The sequence below is a fragment of the Pinus tabuliformis genome, chromosome 9, assembly GCF_031772625.1.
Source record: "Pinus tabuliformis cultivar Carrire ecotype Pingquan chromosome 9, CPIR1, whole genome shotgun sequence".
NCBI classification, from domain to species: domain Eukaryota; kingdom Viridiplantae; phylum Streptophyta; class Pinopsida; order Pinales; family Pinaceae; genus Pinus; species Pinus tabuliformis.
In genome coordinates this window covers 1599773981-1599793685 of record NC_142307.1, presented here as the reverse complement: position 1 = coordinate 1599793685, position 19705 = coordinate 1599773981, and the positions used below count along the sequence as shown (strand labels likewise).

General features: G+C 32.8%; 1 pseudogene; it reads left to right on the top strand.

Moving 5' to 3' along the window:
• Positions 1-8588: 8588 nt before the first annotated feature.
• Positions 8589-18709, top strand: LOC149154880 (3-hydroxy-3-methylglutaryl coenzyme A reductase 1-like; annotated as a pseudogene).
• Positions 18710-19705: the final 996 nt, after the last annotated feature.

The window sequence follows — 19705 nt, the reverse complement described above, 5'->3', positions numbered from 1 at the left end:
AGTTTATAAGAGGGGTAGAGAGGTTAGTGCAAGTTCAAGAAAAGTAAAGCTAGTTATGTTCTCCTTAATTGAATTTAGAAGTTTATAAGAGGGGTAGAGAGGTTAGTTGTGCCAATTATCTGAGGACTTACATAAAGTAGAAAATAAGAAATAATTAATTCTTTCACCACTTAAAATGAAGTTAATAGACTAATATAGATCCATCTTAAGTATGGATCTAACATGAGTCGAGAGGGATCAAATTTCTTCATGTCTAAACTTCTTTAGAGTGCAAAATATAATATGTTTTAAAAGTTTAATTCTTTCATGATATATACATAAAAATTTTAAAATGATATATAATATATAATTAATTTACATAAAAAAATTTTACATCACATGTATATCCAGACATGAATATTTTTCATATACATCATTAAAGTGTTTTATTTAACAATTTTTTCTTCTATATATTATTATTATTATTATTATCGAATTTTAAGGTCGTGACCAAGCCAGACACCACATAGGTGTATGAGACCCCCTTGTTTGGGTCATGACCAAGCCAGACACCACATAGGTGTATGAGACCCCCTTGTTTGTGGGACGAGGGACCCACCTTGCCCAGTGAGTCGACGAAGTTGATATATATGAAGTTGATATAATTAGTTAACATAGATTTTCAAATAGTTTATTTAAATCTCTTTTAAAATATTTTTTAAAAGTATAAGATTTCAACATATTACTCATACATTTTTTTACTTCTATTCATTTTTTTTTATTCTATCCGATGCTATTTTTCTATTTAGAACATAATTTTTCATTTTTCGTTTTATTTTAAAAGAGACACATGGATTGACAAACTTACATAAATTAGCAAACAAGAAATAATTAATTCCTTCACCACTTAATATGAAGTTAACATATAATATGTAAAAATAATATGTTTGATCTTATATGATGTGTAATCCATTGTAAGTTCAAATCACATGTAATATTTGAAACAAAAATATATAAATAACCAAGATATTGATGTCAATTATAAATTAAATATTTTAATGTCCATATTAATAAACATAATTTTATGTCAATTTTATAGAGAGAAAAATAAATAAATAATTTTTTTTTTTTTTTTTTTTTTATATTTTCACTTTGGAAGATGTGTAATTTATTTAATTCTTATTGACCTTATATGATGTGTAACCCATTGTAAGTTCAAATCACATGTAATATTTGAACCAAAAATATATAAATAACCAAGATATTGGTGTCAATTATACACTAAATATTTTAATGTCCATATTAACAAACATAATTTTATATCAATTTTATAGAGAGCAAAATAAATAAATCAATTTAAATTTAAATTTTCTTATATTTTCACTTTGGAAGATGTGTAATTTATTTAATCCTTTATATGAAGTAGATTAAAAAAAAAACGGTTTAATGTGGATCATAAATTAAATATTTCAATATGTATGTTGAGGAAAATATTTTAACATCAAATATGTATAGATATAGAAGGAGTGAGTGTGTTGTTATTTCATTATTTCTTTCGAATTCAAGGAATGAGGTAGATTTGTGATTCGGTTAATGTATAATATTGAGTTGACATGTAACATTTAAAATATTATTAATAACAAAAATAATTCAATGTGTGTATCTTATGAATATGAATATATGTTATCGGAATATAGAGAACGTGAATCATAAACAAAATATTTCAATGTCAACTATATAGATATTGTATAAATCTAGTATATAAAAAAATCATATAGTTAAAACATTTTATTACTGTTTTGGTCAAAAAGAATATAGCTCCATCTTATCTTTAAATAGTCGTCAAAAATCAAATTTCTCGAGGTACAAATCCTTCCTCAAATTTATGCATTCAAAAAAATTTGCATGTTGAGAGATTTGATCCTTTCAAGACTTTGATCTAAATTGATTAATAAAAAATATTATTTAATAACATGACTTACTAATCATGGTTATGAATATAAATCATTATTATTTAAATTTATTATTTTATATATATAATTTTATTAATAAAACAAACTTATAATATTAATTATTTTTATTTTTATTATTTTTAATGGATTCAATACTTAAATGTTTAAATTCATTTACAATTAATTATTTCAGGGCATCATAATTAATTCACATTTAAGTAGTTACACTCATTTACAATCACTATACCATCTTACAATATTTTTCCACATATTTTTACACATTTCAGTAAATAAATGTGAAAATTCAGAGTGGGAAAACGGATTGGTGTGAATGGTTGCGAAACTTAGGATTGAATCTTGCGCGCACCGAGTGGTGTAGCCTTAGTTATGCCCTTGTGATGTGGTAAGTTTACAATTTAATTGAATCACATTATATGCCATGAGAAAACCCTAGGAAGTGTAGAGTAAGGGGGCATTGATATTATTATTATTATTATTATTATTATTATTATTATTATTATTTATTTTTAGTTTTATTTATTTATTTTATATATTTTTTGCCTTATTTATCATTATTATTATTGTTTATTGATTTATTTTAAACTGTGTGTTTATTTATTTAAACTTGATTTAATTATAAATTTACTAATATTAATTTTGAATTAATTAATTAATTTAAACTAAATTAATTAATTTAAACTATTAGTTGTTTTTAATTTGTTGGTTTTTTTTTGTGAACTCTTTGTCTGTTAATTTTATTTTTAATTTACATAAATTAATTTTAAAATTAATCTATTTTATATTTTAAAACTAATTTAATTTTTAATATTATAGTATTTCTTTTTAACTCTTAGGCGAATATTTATAAAAATATATATATTTTAATAAATATAATTTACTCTATTTTTGATATTTATAACTAACTAATATTTTCAAAGTAAACTCTTTGTCTATTAATTTTATTTTACATAAATTAATTTTAGAATTAATCTATTTTGTAATTTAAAACTATTATACTATTTTAATTTTTAATATTATAATATTTATTTTTAACTCTTTAGCGAATATTTATAAAAATATATATTTTAATAAATATAATTAACTATTACTCTAATTTTGGTATTTATAACTAACTATTATTTTTGAAATTAATTTATTTTACATAATTTTTAATTTAATTCATTTTAATTTATATTCACCAAAATATATATATATATATATATATATATATATATATATATATTTATAATTTACTTATTCTAGCATTCTCCTTTACATTTTAATTTTAATATCAATAACAAAAAAAAACTTCTTATTAAAATTAATTATAATAATAAATTAAATAAAAATTTATATATATATATTAATATTATTTTATCTTTTATCAAAGTCAAACTAGCCGTTCTCTAGTCAATTCTAGCTGTTGGTTGTTACCTGTTAAGTCATGGGATTCTCTGCCCTATCTATTTAATGTGCTAAGTGAGAACTGCTCATTCAACTTGTCCTGACGATGAACCACACTGGCTGGTTCTGATTTTCGTCGAAGATTCCTTGATAAAATTTTGTTTATAATTTTACTAATAAAAATAAAATTCCAATATAATCAATTCAATTAAGTCAATCTATTATTCCTATTACTTACATTTTATTATTTTTTTAATTAAGCTTATATTATTTATTATTATTAGTATTAGTATTTTGATCTAATATTTCATTTTGTGGAAACTACAACATTTGCTTCATATTGGCATGTATAGTGTCTCTCAACCTAATTATTAATTTTTACTCTCAATTATTTTATTTCTATATAAAGTTGATGTAAATTTAAGTCAGGAATTGAAGTATTTTATTTATGGCCAACATTGATTTTTTTGTTGCATTTAGATGCCTTCTACAACCTTATATGAGTGAGATGTTGTCAAATTACATTTAAAAATAATAAAATCATACTTACATTAACAAAATAACAATGTTAATCATATATAAAATACTTCAATTTCAAGTTTAATCCTACATCAAATTTATATATGCCAAAAATAACATAAATTTGATTTATTTTTTTCCCATGGCCAGTAAAGAAAAGATAACCGGGTGGAGATTTTGATGGCATAGATGCCCCTCTATTGGAGACTTCTTGTTTCTTTCTAAAAATAATTCATATTGAGTACTCAAAAATGGTGCTCATTGTAAGGAAGCGACTATGAAAAGATGGTGATTTTGATGACATAGATATCTAATTTCTTTCTAAAAATATAGTGATTTTGATGATATAGATGTCTCATTTCTTTCTAAAAATTATTCATATTAAATACTCAAAAATGGTGCTCATGGTAAGGAAGCAGCTAGACTCTTTCGGGAAAACTTGACCAACTAAGTGACCCAGGTAGGAAGTTTGCTTCTTTTGTTCTACTCCGTTCGCATTCCTATTATCACTATTTGATTGTACATAAGTAGTCTGGTAGGTAAGGCAAGCTCAACAAGCAAAGCTAGTTATGTTCTCCTTAATTGAATTTAGAAGTTTATAAGAGGGGTAGAGAGGTTAGCTTTCCTATTATCACTATTTGATTGTACATAAGTAGTCTTGTAGGTAAGGCAAGCTCAATAAAAGTAAAGCTAGTTATGTTCTCCTTAATTGAATTTAGAAGTTTATAAGAGGGGTAGAGAGGTTAGCTGTGCCAGTTATCTGAGGACTTACATAAAGTAGAAAATAAGAAATAATTAATTCTTTCACCACTTAAAATGAAGTTAATAGACTAATATAGATCCATCTTAAGTATGGATCTAACATGAGTGGAGAGGGATCAAATTTCTTCATTTCTAAACTTCTTTAGAGTGCAAAATATAATGTGTTTTAAAAGTTTAATTCTTTCATGATATATACATAAATTTTTTCAAATGATATATAATATATAACTAATTTACATTATTTTTTTTTTACATCACATGTATATCCAGACATGAATATTTTTCATATACATCATTAAAGTGTTTTATTCAACAAATTTTTTTTTTCTATTTTAACAATTTTTCTTATATATATTATTATTATTATTATTATTATTATCGAATTTTAAGGTCATGACCAAGCCAGACACCACATAGGTGTATAAGACCGCCTTGTTTGTGGGACAAGGGACCCACCTTGCCCAGTGAGTCTACGAAGTTGATATATATGAAGTTGATATAATTAGTTAACATAGATTTTCAAATAGTTTATTTAAATCTCTTTTAAAATAATTTTTAAAAGTATAAGATTTCAACATCTTACTCATACATTTTTTTACTTCTATTCATTTTTTTTATTGTAGCCGATGTTATTTTTCTATTTAGAACATAAATTTTCATTTTTCATTTTATTTTAAAAGAGACGCATGGACTGACAAACTTACATAAAGTAGCAAACAAGAAATAATTAATTCCTTCACCACTTAATATGAAGTTAACATATGATATGTAAAAATAATATGATTGATCTTATATGATGTGTAATCCATTGTAAGTTCAAATCACATGTAATATTTGAAACAAAAATATATAAATAACCAAGATATTGATGTCAATTATAAATTAAATATTTTAATGTCCATATTAATAAACATAATTTTATGTCAATTTTATAGAGAGAAGAAATAAATCAATTTAAATTTAAATTTTCTTATATTTTCACTTTGGAAGATGTGTAATTTATTTAATTCTTATTGACCTTACATGATGTGTAACCCATTGTAAGTTCAAATCACATGTAATATTTAAACCAAAAATATATAAATAACCAAGATATTGGTGTCAATTATACATTAAATATTTTAATGTCCATATTAACAAACATAATTTTATATCAATTTTATAGAGAGAAAAATAAATAAATCAATTTAAATTTAAATTTTCTTATATTTTCACTTTGGAAGATGTGTAATTTATTTAATTCATTATATGAAGTAGATTAAAAAAAAACGGTTTAATGTGGATCATGAATTAAATATTTCAATATGTATGTTGAGAAAAATATTTTAACATCAAATATGTATAGATATAGAAGGAGTGAGTGAGTTGTTATTCCATTATGTCTTTCGAATTCAAGGAATGAGGTAGATTTGTAATTCGGTTAATGTATAATGTTGAGTTGACATGTAACATTTAAAATATTATTAATAACAAAAATGATTCAATGTGTGTATCTTATGAATATGACTATATGTTATCGGAATATAGAGAACGTGAATCATAAACAAAATATTTCAATGTCAACTATGTAGATATTGTATAAATTTAGTATATAAAAAAATCATATAGTTAAAACATTTTATTACTGTTTTGGTCAAAAGGAATATAGCTCCATCTTATCTTTAAATAGTTGTGAGGAATCAAATTTCTCCAGGTGCAAATCCTTCCTCAAATTTATGCATTCAAAAAAAAATTGCATGTTGAGAGATTTGATCCTTTCAAATTTTGATTTAAGTTGATTAATAAAAAATATTATTTAATAACATGACTTACTAATCATGATTATAAATATAAATCATTATTATTTAAATTTATTATTTTATATATATAATTTTATTAATAAAACAAACTTATAATATTAATTATTTTTATTTTTATTATTTTTTAATTGATTTAATACTTAAATTTTTAAGTTCATTTACAATTATTTCACGGCATCATAATTAATTCACATTTACACTCATTTACAATCACTATACCATCTTACAATATTTTTCCACATATTTTTTACACTGGAAAAATATGATTTTAGCCATTAATCAGTAAATAAATGTGAAAATTAATCAGTAAACAAATGTGAAAATTCATAGTGGGAAAACGGATTGGTGTGAATGGTTGCGAAATTTAGGATTGAATCTTGCGCGCACCGAGTGGTGTAGCCTTAGTTATGTCCTTGTGATGCGGTAAGTTTACAATTTAATTAAATCACATTATATGCCATGAGAAAACCCTAGGAAGTGTAGAGTAATGGGCATTGATATGTCGAGAGGAAATATAAATACAACTTAGTGATTGAATATTTCATTCCCCATAATTGTTTTTCCCGTTGAATTGGTTAAATGATAATTCTCTATTTATCTCTTACAAGTTAGGGGAGAGATGTCTATTGTTTTGAAGGGACTAGTGATTGTCATAGCATTGGTCTCACAAATCACTCGATATATTACTAATATTTAAATAAAAATAAATAACATTAAGTGTAAATATATTTTAAATTATGTTTAAAATTTGTCTATATGTTGACTAGTCCTACAACTTTCCATAAATTCTCTTTTTAATATTAATAGTACAAAACATCTTGTCCCAAGTAAAAAACAAATAAAACTATAAATTATTCCAAAATGGTCTAATCTACCAATACAAGGCAGCCATCACTTAAACTCCCACTGAACTGAATTGGAGCTAAGTATCCCAATTCACATTCCTACCTACAAGTATACAAAGTTGATAGATATTAGCCATAAATGTTGGGTTATTCAAAAATTTGATCCACTAAATTCAATAAATGACACCCAACCCATTAAATTATCCATTAAACAAATCAAAGCACAAGGGTCAATCATAAAAAATTCCTAGTTATTAGATCACATCAAAATCAATCGAGAACATATATTCAAATTTGAGATATCACAATTCATATTAATTCTTGTTATAAATCAAATTCAATAGCAAATAACTATAAAATAACTTCAACCTTTGTTGAATTTGCATTTTAAACATTGAAACTATTATTGACCCTGGAAACATACCATGAGAGAGAGTGCACATTATATTCAGGTTATTTATTTTAGTTTTTGCACAATATAAATAGGTTATTTATCACAATATTTATTTCAATTTTTCATAGTGATTGATCTTTGTTCATACTGATTGAAGCGTAACAATATTTATTTCAGTTTTCCATATTGATTGATATTTGTTCAAGTCATTTACTATTACTCTTCTTATAGGTTTTTTTCCCAAGAAAACCTATATAGTATAAACGCACAAAATGTCACGGGAAGCCATGAAATCCACACAAAACATTGAACTGTAGAAAACATTTATTGTTGCAGGTTGGAATAGTTAAGAGGAGAACAACTTAATAGATTAAGAGGAGAATCAATCAATTGACCATAATGCAGAAATATAGGACCTAAATTTAATAAGTCAAGTGAAAAAAATAATATTATCATAATTTATCTAGATATCTACTTATAATTAAATATGGCATTAGGATTATAAACATTACCCACCTTGCTCCTATGGCATTGGGATTATAAACATTACCCACCTCGCTCCTATTTCTGAGTCTAGAGAGTTAGTGAAGAGTGCATATATTGATCATCTTTCTTTGTTCAAAACAAAAATGTTTTGTTGTTGCTTCTTCCCTATTTCTCACTTAAGTGTAATGGATACTATGGTTTCAACGAAAGTAAACATGGGCATAGAAAATAGAAAAAATAATGGAGATGAAATGAATTTTTTCATTGATGCATCCACATGTGCAACTGTTAAACTTGTTGGAGTTAGGCCTGCAAACAAGTTCATGAATGGTAATAGTTATACCAAATCAAACCCAAAGCCATCAGATGCTTTGCTACTGCCCATGGGAATGATAAACAAGGTGTTATTTATCATGTCTTTCAGTGCCTCCTATTTTCTCATGAGGAGATGGAGGGAGAAGAGGACAACTTCTATGCCATTGGGGAGATGCTAGCCATTGTCGCTCAACTTGGGGAGACGCTGGCCATTGTTTCTCAACTTGCCTCCTTCATATACTTAATCAGATTTTTTGGCATTAATTATGTCCAGAATTTTATCACCACCTCCAAGACCAATGACGGTGAGGGTTCAGCTATTTGGGATGAGGAGTTTGATAAGGTGAGGAAGGAGGAGGTGGAGGAGCCCATGAGCCCTATTCCCTATCTGCAACTAATTTCTAATGAAGAATTGGGTGTTGATGTTGTGACACCTTACCAGTCTCCTCCTTCTCAAGTGTAACAACAACCAAAAGGGGGATGGAGCGATATTAACATCATCATTGGGTGATAATGAGGATGAAGATATTGTTGAAATATGGCAACAGGAATATTCTAATTTAATTTGTCCTTGAATTAAATTGTGAATTAAAATCGAATTTAGTCTTAACAGCTACTTGGAAATAATTGATTAATGTATTTTAAATTAATTAGTTGGAGAAATTCGAGTTAAAATTCTTTCTGAAGTCATGCAAGAGTTATCCCTTAAATTAAGGAGATAAGATTGAGTTATACTTGAGTTGTAATTAGTTAAATCAGTTTACCGAGTTAAGTCCAGTTAAATTAGTTCCAAACTATTTGAGGAACCAATAGTGAGTTAACAGTAAGTTGATGCATTAATGCACTCAACTAGTGCTACTCGAGTTAACTGAAGATTCCCTCATCAGAAACTCATGCATGTCTATTATGAGAAAGACCCAGTTGAGATTAATGTTCAAGGACATTGTACTATCAGTTGTATGTGTTTTATCATGGAGAAAACTCATGCATGCAGTCAAGGATTCATCCTTGAGGATTGCGCAGGTTTGAAGGCTTGTTTTTCCACTTGGTAATAGGCTAATCATCCACAAAGAACATCACAAGGAAATAGGAGGTTGAAGGGCAGAGAGGAAGGCTGGAGAGAAGCCAAGATTGTTTGTGAGCATCTGTGAGGATTGTACTGAGAGCTGGCAAGCTATGAGAGCTAAGGCTTTGTATAATTCCAATGTATTTCCACCATGTATGGTAATACAATAGTGTGGGGTTTTTATCTGAGACTTTCCCCAAAGTATTTTCATGTGTATTGTTCCATTGATTCTTCTTCTTTTGGTTATATTGTTCAGCTTGATTTTTAAGCTTCGGCAAACTGATAGTAGAAGTAGGTTATAGTGTTCTGATTTGATTTATATTTCATTATCGGGTTAACCTATCACATATTTTCTACATGGTATTAGAGTTGTGAACAGTATACTAAGAAGAGAATTCGAAATTTGAAGTTCGGGGTTGCAAGTGCAAATCGAATTCATATCATACTTCAAGGTTGGCCAATGGCATTCTATGGCTTGAGACTCGAGTATGCCTTGGAAGGTAGCTCGAATTACATAGCATGGAAAGATAGTACGGATGTTGTATTAGAAGACAATGGCTTAAAGGAATTCACTGATCAAGAAATACCAAAGCCAGCTTCAACTAATGCACAAGAGTTGGCTGAGTGGAATAAGTGTGTGGCTAAGGTGAGACAGATCATCCTTGAGGGAGTTCGAGACCATATTGTCTCGAGTCTCCATGGGAAGGATACTCCATTTTCAATGTGGAAGACATTGAAGGACCTCTACCAGAACAGTAGTGACCAAAGGAAATTGGCGCTCAAGGATAAGCTTTGAAGAATCAAGATGGAGAAGGGTGATACTATTTCCACATATTTGAACAAGCTCACCACTTGCAGAGATGAGCTTGGCAGTGTGGGAATAACTACTGCCGATGATGATATGGTGAGCCTCGCTCTCCTTGGCCTTCTAAAGAGTTGGAATAGCTACCAGGAATCTGTGAATGAAAGGGAGAAACTATCGGATAAGGAACGACTGTGGTCAGATCTTATGCAGGAGGATATCAGGAGGAGCACATGAGATGGTTCTTCATCCAAGAATGATGATGAAGAAAATCTGGCCTTAGCAAGTAAGGCAAGGAAAGGGAAGGGGAAGGCTTCCCATTTCAAATCGAATTCTTCTCATGGAGGGAATAAGGGTGACATGTCTAAAGTAAGATGCTTTAATTGTCACAAGATGGGACATTATGCGACTAATTTCCCATCAAAGAAGTCTAAGAAGGGATCCTCAGAAGGATCAAAAGGTGAGGCATTAGGCTCTCAATTCAAAATGGACGTTACCCTCATTGCATGCATGGTGTCATCGATGATGGGTTGTGTCTGGTATCTTGACAATATAGCCTCATTCCACATGACCGGTGACAAAAATTTGTTTAGTGCCTTAGAGGAGAAAGACCTCAATATGCGCATAAAGATGGGTGACGATGGAAGGTATAGTGTTTCAGGAGTGGGCACGGTTGCTTTTCAGTGGGAGCATGGAGCTCCTCTCACCTTGACAGATGTGATGTATGTGCCTGGACAAAAGAAGAACTTGGTATCGGTCGCAATGTTGGAGGAAAAAGGCTATGACGTTGTCTTCAGTAAAGGAAAGGCGTTTCTAAGACACATAGCCATGGGTCAGACCAAGAGGATAGGGATTCAGGTGAATAATCTTTATAAAATAGGGGTAGATGATTGTGCAACATTGAGTACAAAAGCAGAATTGGTGCAAAGCCAAGACATTGGCAAGTTGTGGCCCAAGCAGTTGGGCCATTTGCATCATGGGGCTTTGAAGATAATGTAACAGATATCTATAAGACTTCCCAAAGGTAAACTTGAGCAAGTTGACACATGCAAAGGTTGTACCTTGAGAAAGTACACCAAGTCTTCCTTTCATGATCGAGACAGTCAAGTAGAGGCTATCTTAGAGCGAGTTCATATTGATTTGTGTGGACCATTCTCGACGACTTCCACAACGAAGCAATGGTATTATGTGATTTTCATTGATGACTATTCTCGTAAATGCTGGATTTATTTCATGCAGAAGAAGGACCAAACTTTCACAAAGTTTTGTGAGTTCAAAGCTTTGGTCGAAAAAGAGTCAGGGAAGAAGATCAAGGCCTTGAGAAGCGACAATGGTGGAGAATATGTCTCTCAAGAGTTTAAGGACTTTTGTGCAGCATAAGGAATAAAACAAGAGTTGACGGCACCTCATAACCCACAGCAGAATGGGGTGGTCAAGAGGAAGAACAAAACTATTGTAGGGGCAGCACCAGAAATGTTGCATGACCAAGGCCTACCACTTCACTTGTGGGTTGATGCATGCAACACAGCAGTCTATTTGCAGAATAGAAGCCTGCATTACATAGTTGGGATGAAGACACTAGAGGAAGCTTTCTTCAGTAAGAATCTAGATGTGGGTCACTTCAGGATCTTTGGCTCATCCGTATATTTCCATGTGACAAAGGATGCACAGAAGAAGCTTGAGCTGACAACAAAGTTGGGGATATTTGTGGGGTACACTGATACACCTCACAACTATCGAGTGTACTTGCCTACCAGTCGGAGGACAGTGGTTCACAGAGATCTCAAGTTTGATGAGTAGAAGGCCATGTGAGTTTCCCTTGAGAGGGAGCTCCAACTACAGGTTGTGGAGGAACTGTTGGTTCCTAAGGAGGAGGAGCCTCAGACTGATGCAGAGTAGCTACATGCAGAGGTTCCAGGAGTGGAGACATGCACCCAAGAAGAGTCTTCCAGAGACGGATGGAAGCACATAAGAGAAGCTGACAAATTGTTGGAGGATGCGAGAGACAATGTGGGAGCACCATCTTCTCAGCGCAAACAGAGGAGGTTACATAAGAGTGCACTGGATACATGGCCATTGCTGGGGAGTGTGTTGAGACCGAGCCATCTTCCTTTAAGGAAGTAGTGCAACAACAAATTTAGGTTGATGCTATGGTGGAGGAGTATGACTCCATAGTTCGTAACAGTGTTTGGGACATGGTTCCGAGACTGGAGAACAAGTCAGTTGTGAGTTCCCATTGGCTTTACAAGGTAAAGCAAACTACAGGTGGTAGTGTGGAGAAGAATAAGGCAAGATTTATTTCCCATGGCTTTTCAAAGGTTGAGGGGATTGACTATGATGAGACTTTTTCTCCTGTCGCAAGGTACTCATCTATCAGATCTATGTTGGCACTATCAACATAGATGGGTTGGAAGATCCATCAGATGGATGTGAAGACTACATTCTTGAATGGCCAATTTGAGGAAGAGGTGTACAAAGAGTAGCCGGAAGGTTTTGAGACCTTCAATCGTGAGTCACATGTATGCCGACTCAAGAGAGCATTGTACGGGCTGAAGCAAGCACCTCGTTCTTGTTACACCAGGATAGACAACTACTTCACCGGGTTGGGCTTCACAAAGAGTGAAGCGGATGCGAACTTGTACCACATCGTGGTGAAAGGTAAGTTGTTGATCATCGTACTTTATGTTGATGATCTTATATTGACTAGTGATGATCAGTTGATCGTGTCTTGCAAGGAGGACCTTGCAAGAGAATTCAAGATGAAAGACATGTGTCTCATGTGTTACTTCCTTGGCATGGAAGTGTGGCAGAAGGATGGGGAGTTGTTTGTGTCTCAGGGCAAGTATGCCAATGAGATACTTAGGAGATTCCACATGGAGGAGTGCAAGCCCATGCAAACTCCTCTAGCAGGTAACTAGAAGAAGGAGGTTGCTACTTCAAGAGAAGTGGTAGAGGCTACTGTGTACAGGCAGCTTGTGGGTTCACTGATGTACTTAATGAACACAAGACTAGATTTGTGCTATGCGGTGAACCAGATGAGTCAAGCAATGGTTTAGCCTACCAAGATGTTTTGGAAGGTGGCAAAGCATGCATTGAGATAGCTCAGAGGCACATCTCAGTATGGATTATGGTACAGATGGATTGAGGGATTGAAGCTACAGGGCTTCACTGATGCATATTGGGCAGGGAGTCCATCAGATCGGAAGAGCACATCAGGAGGGATTTTCAACCTTGGGTCAGCGGTAGTTTCTTGGTACAACATGAAACAGAGGTCGGTTGCACTCAACTCAACCGAGGAAAAATACATGGCTGCAAGTCAGGTAGCATGTGAGGCCATCTGGAAGCGGAAAATCCTAGTTGGTTTGTTTGATCAGAGGATGGATCCAACTATGATCTATTGTGATAACCATAGTTGTATCAAACTATCTGAGAATCTAGTATTTCATGATAGGTCCAAGCACATTGACATCTGGTATCATCATCTCAATGACTGTGTAGCGAGGAGTATCATGTTGTTGTAGTATATTTCGATAGAGGAACAAGATGTTGACATTTTGACAAAGGCATTGTCAAAGTGTAAATTCGAGTTCCATAAAGACAGGATCAGGGTGGCAAATAATCCCTTTCTTGTTGAGAGGGAGTGTTGAAATATGGCAACAAGAATATTCCAATTTAATTTGTCCTTGAATTAAATTATGAATTAAAATCGAATTTAGTCTTAACAACTACTTGGAAATAATTAATTAAGTTATCCTAAATTAATTGGTTGGATAAATTCAAGTTAGAAGTCTTTCTGAAGTCATGCAAGAGTTATCCCTTAAATTAAGGAGATAATATTGAGTTATATTTGAGTTGTAATTAGTTAACTAAGTTTACTGAGTTAAGTCTAGTTAAATTAGTTCCAAACTGTTTGAGGAACTAATAGTGAGTTAACATTCAGTTGATGCATTAATGCACTTAACTAGTGCTACTCCAGTTAACTGAGGATTCCCTCATCAGAAACTCATGCATGTCTATTCTGAGAAAGACCCAATTGAGAATAATGTTCAAGTATAGTGTACTATCAGTTGCATGTGTTTTCTCATGGAGAAAACTCATGCATGTAGTCAAGGATTCATCCTTGAGGATTGCATAGTTTTGAAGGCTTGTTTTTCCACTTGGTAATAGGCTAATCATCCACAAGGAACAATGCAAGGAAATAGGAGCTTGGAGGTCAAAGAGGAAGGATGAAGAGAAGCCAAGATTGTTTGTGAGCATCTGTGAGGATTGTACGGAGAGATGGCTAGCTGCGAGAGCTAAGGCTTTGTATAATTCCTATGTATTTCCACCATGTATGATAATACAATAGTGTGGGGTTTTTATCTGAGACTTTCCACAAAGTATTTTCATGTGTATTGTGCCATTGATTCTTCTTCTTTTGGTTATATTGTTCAACTCGATCTTTAAGCTTCCAAAAAATGATAGTAGAAGTAGGTTATAGTATTCTGCTTTGATTTATATTGCATTATCGGGTTAACTTATCACAGATTTTCTATAGATATTGTAGTTTTTGTGAGTTGTGGCAAAGTGGCTTCTTATTCCCTGGAATCGACTCTTGGGGGAGACTGTAGGAGAGTTGTTTCGGTGAGAAGAATGGTTTTGGAGATGGAAATTAGGAGATGTGTAGATGAGATTCCCTTGGATGGATTTGATTATGGATCCATCCTTGGCCAATATTATGAACTACTTATTGGGTATGTGTAGATTCATGTGGGTGTTGGACAACCTCTTATTCTCAATGGCTTTGAAAACATGGTTCCCATGGCCACTACCGAGGGTTACTTGGTGGCGAGCACCAACAGAGGTTGTAAGGCCATTCTTTTTTTGGTGGTGCTACAAGTGTTATTCTTAGAAATGGCATGACTAGGGATCCTGTCATTCAATTCCCCACATCTAGGAGAGCTGCACAACTCAACTTTTACTATGAACATCCCAATAACTAAAAAATCTTGTATCTAATATTCAATAGGTATGGTGATTATATTTATTTTTTGTTATTTTGGATAACATGCGTATACACTCTAGTAGTTTTATCACTCCAAAATCCCTTAATGCTATATATGCTCAATCTATCAATTATTCAAGAGAATCATATTGTTGTATAAGAGAAAGTAACCATTTTGTGAGTAATATAAATTGACTCTTTCTCGTTGATCTAATGTTCTTATGAATATAATAACAACACCAATGAATCAAGTGAGCAATTGTAAGAAGCAATTATAACATGAGGTTTTGTTGTTCCACTAGAGATGCCATGGGGATGAATATGGTGTCCAAGGGCATGTAGAATGTTTTAGATTTCCTTTAGAAGGAGTTTCTTGTATGGATGTTATCATTGTTTCTGGAAAGTTTCTCTAGGCCATGCAAGTCTCAATGATTCTGATTGAAATTCGGGTTTTGGGTCATCCCTATTTCCAGTGGTTCTATGGACTCTTAGTTCACAACACTTTTTGTTATTGCCTTTTTTTTTTCCATTTTTTTGTTTAATGAAATTTGTTTTGGCTATTCATTGGGTAATTTTTGCGCAATTTATGTGCAGACAAGAAACCCGCAATTGTGAATTGGATTGAACGATGTGGGAAATCAGTAATGTGTAAGGTTGTCATTATCAAGGTAGCTGTTAGCAAGGTCTTGAAGACCGTTATTCCAGGTTTGTTAGAACTAAACATGCTTAAGAACTTAATTGGATCTGCAGTGGCTAGTGCCATGGAGGCCTTCAATACCCATGCATCTAATATTGTCTCTATTGTATTTATTTAATGCCCATGCATTATGGATTGATCGAGCTATTTTTTCCTATTAAATTTCTCGTTGGTGGTGTATGTGCAACATTTTCACAGACTGCAATACATTTTAGAGCTTGACTAAGAGTGTTTTAATAGCTTGAACAAGAGTATTGGACATTGGAGAGCTCGACCCAATGTTTGAATAGCTCGATCGAGAATTTTTACTTTAGTGTAATGGATACTATGGTTTTAGCGAAAGAAAAGATGGACATAGAAATTAGAAAAAAATGGAGATGAAATGGATTGTTCCATTGATGCATTGACTTAGGATACTGCTAAACTTGTTAGAGTTGGGCCTGCAAAAAAGTTCATGAATGGTAATAGTTATACCAAATCAAAGCAAAAGTCATCTGATGCTTTGCTACTGCCCATGGGAATGATGAATAAGGTGTTCTTTGTCATGTTTTTCGCTCCCTCCTATTTTGTCATGAGGAGATGGAGGGAGAAGATAACAACTTTGACGCCTCTTTTCATGTGATGAGCCTTGGGGAGATGTTGGCCATTGTCGCTCAACTTGCCTCCTTCATATACTTGAGCGGATTCTTTTCCATTGATTATTTCTAGAATTTTATCACCACCTCCAAGTAAAATGGCGGTGAGGGGTCAACTACTTGTGAGGAGTTTGATCAGCTGTGGAAGGAGGAGGTGGAAGATCTCATGATGAGCCCTCTTCCCTTTTTGCAACCAAATTCTAATGAAGAATTGTGTGATCCTATTATGAAGCCTTACCGACCTCCTCCGCCTCAAGTGAAACAACAACTAAAGGGGAATGGGGTGTATTAGCATCATTGTTGGGGGATAATGAGGATGAAGATATTGCAAATGCTATGAGCTATGGTAAACTAGCTTCTTATTCCTTGGAATCGTCTCTTGGGGGAGACTGTAGGACAATTGCTTCGGTGAGAAGAAGAAATTTGGAGATGATAAATAGGAGATGTATGGATGGGTTTCCCTTGGATGGATTTGATTATGGATCCATCCTTGGCCAATGTTATGAACTTCCTGTTGGGTATGTGTAGATTCTTGTGGGTATTGCAAGGCCTATTTTACTTGATGGCATTGAAAACATGGTTTCCATGGCCACTGCCGAGGGCTTCCTGGTGGTCAGCACCAACAAAGATTGTAAGGTCATTCATATGCCCGGGGGTGCTACAAGCGTTCTTCTTAGAGATGGCATGACCAGGGCTCATGTCATTCGATTCTCCACTATTAGGAGAGCTGCACAACTTATGTTTTACTTGGAAAGTCCCAATAACTGCGAAAGATTCTCTCTCATCTTCTCTGAGTATGGTGATAATTTTTTTTTTTAGATCACATGCGTACACACTCTAGTATTTTTATCTCTCTAAAATCCCTTAATGCTATGATCAATCATTCAAGAGAATCAGATTGTTGTATATGAGAAAGTAACCATTTTGTGAGTAATATAAACTGACTCCTTCTCATTGATCTGATGTTCTTATGCATAGAATAACAACACCAACAAGTTTTCCAGGTTGCAAGGAATCAAGTGAGCAATTGCAGGAAGCAATCTATACATGAGGTTTTGTTGTTCCACTAGAGATGTCATGGGGATGAATATGGTCTCCAAGGGTGTGCATAATGTTTTAGATTTCCGTTAGAAGGAGTTTCCTGATATGGATGTTATAAATGTTTCTGGTGAGTCTCTTTAGGCCACACAAGTCTAAGTGATTATGATTGAAATTTGGGTTTTGGGCCATCCCTCGTTCCACTAGTTCTATGGACTCTTGGTTCACTGCACTTTTTTTTTTATTTCCTTTTTTATCGTGGTTTTGTTTAAATTATTTTTGTTTAATGAAATTTGTTTTGGCCAGTCATCAAGTAATTTCTGTGCGGACAAGAAACCCACAACTGTGAACAATATTTAAGGGAACGAGAAATTATTTATATGTGAGGTAGTCATTACTAAGGAAGTTGTTAGCAAATTCTTGAAGATCATTGTTCCAGCTTTGTTAGAATTGAACATGCTTAAGAACTTATATGCACTGGACGGTGCCATGGGGGGCTTCAATTCCCATGCATCCAATATTGTATCTGATGTATTTACCTTAACGGGCCAAGATCCTACCTAGAACATTGAGAGCTCTCATTACATTACAATGATGAAGGCATCTGGAAAGGATCTGCATGTTTCAGTCACAACGCCTTGTATTGAGATAATTGGAAAAATTACACCCAGTAATGTTTTTTTAATACTATCTTTGGGTCGGGGTGTCTATTTCAATTTGGGTTTTGATTAGAATAGTAGACGCATTATATGATTTAATTTGTAATTTCTTTGCTTGGTTGTAGGTGGGAACAGTATGAGGGGGAACAAAATTGGATTCGCAATTGCTTGCTTGAATATGATCAGAGTGAAAGGAGCTAATGTGGAATCTCTTGGGGTGAATTCTTAGAGGTTGGCGATAATTGTGGTAGGAGCGTTTTTGGCTAGAGAGTTGCTTTTCATGTCTTCTTTGGCTGCAAGTTAGCTGGTGAAGATCCATATGAAGTACAATATAAGTTCAAACAGAGAAACCAAAAAAGAAACCACCATTTGATCATTGACATCAACATACTCATAATCTGTACAAAAACCAATAATTTCACCACATTTCTTGATATTTTGTTCATTTCATTTCAAAGTTGGCTCTTTGTCATGGGCTAATGAATATGAAAAGATTCCATCCCTCCTTCCATAGTTAGGCATGAAAATTCCATACAACGATGGAAATTAGAGTTGATAAAAAATGCTATGGAATGTTATAAATTGTCCTCCTTGTCCAGTGAAGTGAAATACAAAAACTACATTTAATTAAGGTGAATTTGAAGTTTAGATTCGATCTCAAGATTGAATTTAAGAATTCCCTTTCCCAAGTTGAATATATTTTATCGCTGGTTGACAAATTTACATTCCTTAACAAAGAAAGTTTACATTTGCATGAATCTATAAGATCATAATGAGTAATTGACTTTGAAATCTCCAAATCAACACATCAAAAATGGAAGTTTGTCCACATGACTATTCCTCTACAAGAGAAGATATAGAAAGCAAGAAAAATGGGGGAATATGCAAGGTTCACAACCCAAATGAACAACGCCAAAAAAGTAAACCAAAAAAACAACATTTGATATGAGAACTAAATCTCAAACAAACGTATTCCACAACTACTTCCATCAGTGAACTTTTCAAAAATCATAAATCCCAGATAGAGGGAGAGTCCGAGTTCGGAGAGAGCATCAACCTCCATGTTTTACTCCCGATAGACATGTTGGAAGGAGACAACCAAGAAAGAAGGGATACTATTCCTAATCACTTAATTCCAATTTTAGGGAACTGGAACCACAAGAGAGAAACGACCCTGAATCCAATTTATCATAACTAGGGAGTCACCAATAATAAGAATATTTTCAATGCCCAACCAAGAAGAGCACTAAAGAGAACTCCACAATGCAAACAACTCGGCTCTACAATTTCCCCCTGTTATAGACATTTTTGGGAACTGTAACCCCAATCATATATGTCCATAAACCAAGGGCTCCTAAGTCCATAAAAG